Here is a 6,284-nt window from a genome sequence, read left to right as displayed (position 1 = left end):
ACATGAAGCACAACCTCTGATACCATCCCATAAGATAGGATTTTTTTTCACAATTGTTTTTATCTCAAACAATGCTTGATAAAAGATTCATCCAAACTTCTTTATTCATCTAGATGAAAACATAGTTCATATAAACAATTAACTTAAATCATTCTATGAGGTTTAATATCAAATCCTTCAAGCGAAAACTAGAAACCACTACACTATTACATTTTATTTCAAAAGAACCTTTTCAAAGGTCAAAATAAAATTTCCCAAAGCTTCCCACGGACTCCTCACAACTAAGCTTCTCCAACAGTATCTACATCAACATTTATTCCAGTACAATGTAAGTCATACGATCATCGCAGGTGGAAACCACATCCACAAACATGCAAGGTTGAGCTAACCATGTATAACATCACATAACAGGCATATTAACATGTAACTCATGTAGCATATTATAATGTAACATAACTCATTCATGAAAAAAGATCCATCAACACATGTTCTCAACAAGACAACTTGAACTCATTAGAATATTACCACCAAGTAGTATTATCAGCATGACATTCTCTCATAGCCAACCATTATACCTTTCTTGTGCACCAAAGCCTCTTGGAAAAGTCTTTTCCCTGCTTTCCATATACTTACTAGCAATAATTCAACCCGCTTGACAAAGCCTTGGGTGGAGCTAATGAAGATGTGACCACCTCATCAAGTTCCAAGGAGGCCAACCCTAGGAGGATCACTAGTAGTATGACAAAAAGGAAGGCATTATCCTCTCTATCTTTATTTTGCATTTCTCTAGTTTCAATTTCTTGAAGTTAGTTGTGGATAACTATTTTTGAGTTGACTTGTTAACCTTGACTTAAGGGTTGACTTGTTGACCCAAGATTAGCTTAACCTTAAGCCAACATGCTAATAATTCCTTAATTTGCTTTTGTAGGAATAAGAAAGGGGGAGGACCACATAGGAGACACTAGGCATCCTAAGGAAGAGAGAGAAGGAGCAAGACTTTCTAGAAGCATCTAGAAAGGGGCGACCCACATGCCATGGACACCAAGACTTTTAGAAAGTTCTAGAACCCTCCTTTGGGAGCCTTGGCCATGAAGACTTGCCACCTAGATGGCTTGGCCGAGATTTCACCCATGTGCACCCTATGTTTACCTACTTTCTAGAACAAGCTAGCTTTCTTTTGTAACCTTTCTACTTTGTTGTTTTGCTAAGGGGCCCCTAGACTTGTCTATTTAAGGGAACCTCTAACACTTGTACAAGGATTGAATATTTTGGAGAAATTAAACACCTTTGTGTATCAACCATTGTGAGAGTCTTCCTCCCTAGGGAGTGAATGTTTTTAAGCCTTATCTTGAATCTTGATTCAAGTGGAGGCGCACATCCACTCATCTTCAAGGTTACCATGGCTTCTTCTAGCCTAGTCTTGTAGTGGCGTGCTTCTCACATTTTTATCATTCCTTTCCTTTCCATTTTATGCTTTCTTCTTCTTTTGTGTGTGTGACTTGGGTTTTACTTTTTCTTTATGTGTTGTCCACTCTTATTTGTTTCTTAATCAATCCATTCTTCTCTTCTCTAGAACCTTGAAAGGAACCTTCACATCTAGATAGTTTGCTATCTTAATGTCTAATGGGGATTTACTTGGTTTTCTTAATCAATCATCAACATATTCATTAATCCCTAAAAGGAACAAGATAATCCTACATCATTAGGTATCTAGAGCTTTGGTTGTCCTTGAATATGGTGTTTTCATGTTCTAACCTTGTCTTGTGTAGCTATCTTTGTGTGATCCATATAACAAAACAGTGTTGGCAGCAATGTGTGCGTCCTTGGAAAACTACTGCATCTAGCTTAGTGGTCCAAAAGTAATGTTCTTTATATCAAAAGAAATCCATGTGAGTCTAGCTTGCAACAAAAAAAGAATGAATGCATTTGGAGTTCTGTGGAGAGATTTATGATCAAATTAGTGAGCAAAGGTCAGATCTGCCAAGAATATGTGAATCAGCGTTTTCAGGTTTTGTTGTGGTAGTTTGGATATGGTTTTTGCACCTCTTTAAGCTCCTAAATGTGGTTGGATAACATGTCTTGGGATGCTTAGTCTTTGAGCCTCAAATCCATGAGTTTAAATGCATGATAGCTACATGTTTGTGTCTTTATGTATGTCATGTTGAGTCTTTAAATGTGCCTAACTTTTGCGTGAGTCATATGTCATATGTTAGCTTGAAGTTTTCTTGTTCTTGTTATTCCAAGTATTTGATTGCATTCACGCTATGTCTTGTTGGATGTATGCTCCTTGAACTTGATTTTGGCCTAAAAATTTGGGAACTAAGTGTCCAGGCCACCCAAAACACCTTTCTCTTCATTTTGTGAAACTAGTTTTTCAAAGAAGAAAATTTTGGTACACTTTTACAATCTTACCGAGAGCAATATGGCTCTTTGATGAACCAAAATTATGTTTTCACTAAGTGTTATGCTACTAGTTTTCATATTTGAGTGTTGGGTGATATTGACTAATTAGTTCCATGCTTAAACTTGGTTATGATCTTTGTTAATGTATGCATGATTTGAGACTTGGTGATGCATTGTTCAAGTATTTTTCCAATAGAGTCTTTTCATGTGCTTTTCTTGCTTGTTTTGATTTAAATTTTTGTTACCTCGATATCCTTTCCTTAGAGTTTAGCTTTCTTGGCTTTAAGAACTTTTATTGCTTGTCTTTAGGTTCTTTGTTTTGTCTTAGTAGTTTTCTTCCTTTGCTTTCCTTTGAGTGTAGTGGTCGAGCCACTTGAACTTGTCTTGAAAAGGTTTCCAAAAACTTTGAAAGCATTTCACTCCTTTTTTGTGGAATTTGAGTCTAACCTTGTCGTGTGGGGTTTGGGAGTGCGAACAAAACACTTGGGTTGTTTATTTTGACCACACTTGGTCACGGGTTTCTTATCATTTGCCAACCAAGTTCTTTGCTTGTCTCGGGATTTTGGAGTTGTTTTGTAGCGAAGCATGGATTTGAGTCTAGTTTTGGAGGATGTAAAGGAGGGAGAAGGTTCAGCTTCTCCCTACTCACCTGAAGTGGTGAATCCCGTGGCACATAAAGGGACCATCATTGATGTCACTAGCCTCCTACAACAAATGGAGCTTAAGAGGCAAAAAGATAAGGAACAATAAGGGAGAGCCTTTTAAATTTACATGCAATAACAAATGCAACAAATTCAACAAGTGTAACAACAAATTCAACAAGTGCAACAACATCAACAAATCCAACAAAGAGAGGAAAGAAGGGTGAGGAGACGATCTCCGTTCGTGGACTCCTATGGAAGTGAGGAAAGAAGAAGAAGGCTCGAAGGGGGTGGAGAAAGAAGGCACCAAGTGCAATATCAAGTGAAGATGAGATCAAACCTCATGAAGGAGGTCTTTTAGTTGTGAGGCGCATGTTGGGCCAAGTCCCAAAGGAATTTGAATCTCAAAGGGAAAATATTTTCCATACAAGGTGCCTTATCAACAAAAAGACTTGCTCCCTCATTATTGATGGTGGAAGTTGTGTTAATGTGGCCAACACAAAGGTAGTGGACAAGCTTGGCTTGGACATCATCCCTGATCCAAGCCCTATAAACTATCTTGGTTAAGTGAAAACGGTGAAATTAATGTGGATAAATAAGCACTCATCACTTTCTCTGTTGGGAATTATAAGGATAATGTTTTATGTGACTTAGTGCCCATGGAAGCAACTCACATACTTCTTGGAAGAGGCCATGGCAATTTGACAAAAAAGCTTTTCATGATGGCCATTCCAATAAATTTTCTTTTAAATTCTAAGGCAAAAGGATCACATTAGTACCTTTATCCCCCAAAGAAGTATGTGATGACCAAAAACAAATGTTTGAGAAAAGAAAGGAAGAGAAGGCACAACTAATGGCGCACACCAAGGAAGCAAAAAAGAGCTTGATCTCCTTCAAAGGAGCTAAAAAGGTAATGCATTCTCAAAAATAAGTTTTTCTTGCTTATCAAAGTGAGTCTTCTCCTTCCTTTCAAAACCCTCCTCTTAAGTGTCCTCAAGACTTGTCTATAGTCTTAGATGAATTCAAGTATGTGTTCCAAGATCCCCCAAAGGGATTTTCAGCTCTAAGAGGTATAGAACATTAAATTGACTTCATCCAAGGATCATCTTTACAAAATAGGCCGGCCTATAGGACCAATCCTGTGGAGGCCAAAGCAATTAAAAAACAAGTCAATGATTTGTTAGAAAAGGGGTGGGTGCAACATAGTATGAGTCCTTATGTTATGCCCGTGATCCTAGTTCCAAAGAAGGATGGAACATGGAGAATGTTTATAGATTGTAGGGCCATCAACAACATCAACATCAAATATAGGCACCTCATCCCTAGGTTAGATGACTTGCTTGATGAGCTTCATGGTGCAACCATCTTTTCAAAGATAGATTTGAAGAGTGGTTACAACCAAATAAGAATCAAGGAAGGAGATGAGTGGAAGACCTCCTTCAAGACCAAGTTTGGGTTGTATGAATGACTAGTCATACCCTTTGGCTTGACTAATGCACCAAGCACTTTCATGAGGCTCATGCATCATGTGCTTAGACCCTACTTAGGCAAATTTGTTGTGGTCTATTTTGATGACATACTTATCTATAGTATGTCTAGAGAAGAGCATCTTCAACACTTAAGGAATGTGCTAAGGATCCTAAGGAAGCAATCTTTGTTTGCCAACATGGAGAAATTCATTTTTGGCATGGATCATGTGATATTCCTTGGGTTCAAAATTAGCCAACATGGGGTCTATGTGGATCAAGAGAAAGTCATGGCCATCAAAGATTGGCCCACACCTAGGAATGTTAGTGAACTAAGGTCCTTTCATGGGTTGGCTAGCTTTTATAGGAGATTTGTACCTAATTTTAGCACCATAGCCGCACCCTTGAATGAGTTGGTAAAGAAGGGAGTTGATTTCAAGTGGGGTGTTGATCAAACAAAGGCCTTTGAAACATTAAAAGAGAAATTGATCAAAGCACCACTCCTAGTCCTCCCCAACTTTTCCAAAACCTTTGAAATAGAGTGTGATGCCTCTAATGTGGGCATTGGGGTTGTGCTCCTTCAAGAGGGTCATCCCATAGCCTACTTTAGTGAAAAACTCAAAGGAAGTCATCTAAACTATTCTACCTATGATAAATAGCTTTATGCTCTTGTGAGGACCTTGCAAACATGCCAACATTATCTTCTATCTAAGAAATTTATGATCCATAGTGATCATGAAGCTCTTAAGTTTTTGAAAAGCCAAGGCAAACTCAACAAAGGACATGTAAGGTGGGTAGAATTCCTAGAGTAATTTCCTTATATGACCAAACACAAACAAGGAAAGGCCAATATTGTGGTGGATGTGCTTTCAAGAAGGCACACTCTCATTTCCATGCTTGAAACCAAATTTCTTAGCTTTGATCATATTAAGGAGTTGTATGAAAAGTATGATGATTTCGCTTTTATATATGGTGAATGCCACCAAGGGGGAAGCAAAGACTTTTATCTTTCCAACCAATATCTCTTTAAAGATAAAAGGCTTTGCATTCTCCAAGGTTCTCTGAGGGTATCACTCATAAGAGAAGCACACCAGGGAGGCTTAATGGGTCAATTTGGGATTAACAAAACTCTTGAAGTCCTCAAAGAACACTTCTATTGGTCTCACATACGCAAACATGTGGATAGGCATTGCAATTCTTGCATAGCGTGTTTAAAAGCCAAATCCAAGGTTCAACCTCATGGTCTCTGCATTCCCTTGCCCATCCCTTCCAAGCCTTGGGTAGACATTTCAATGGATTTTCTTTTAGGGCTCCCAAGGACTAGAAAGGGTAAGGATTCCATCTTTGTGGTAGTGGATAGATTTTCTAAAATGGCCCATTTTATTCCATGCCACAAAGTTGATGATGCAACACACATTGCCAATCTCTTTTTCAAGGAAGTAGTGAGACTTCATGGCCAACCTAAGACCATTGTAAGTCATAGATACACAAAATTCTTGAGCCATTTTTGGAGGACCTTGTGGGGAAAACTTGGAACCCAACTCCTCTTTTCCACCACTTGTCACCCTCAAAGTGATGGTCAAACCAAGGTGGTCAATAGGACTTTGGGTCAACTATTAAGGTGCATGATAGTCCACAACACTAGGGAATGGGAGGAGCTTCTTCCCCATGTAGAGTTTGCATACAATAGGGTTATGCACTCTACCACCTCTTATTCTCCCTTTGAAATAGTGTATGGTTTTAACCCTTTAACTCCTCTTGATCTTCTTCCACT

Source organism: Vigna unguiculata, chromosome 8 (assembly GCF_004118075.2).
Source record: "Vigna unguiculata cultivar IT97K-499-35 chromosome 8, ASM411807v1, whole genome shotgun sequence".
Taxonomy (NCBI): Eukaryota; Viridiplantae; Streptophyta; class Magnoliopsida; order Fabales; family Fabaceae; genus Vigna; species Vigna unguiculata.
This window is presented reverse-complemented; position numbering follows the sequence as displayed.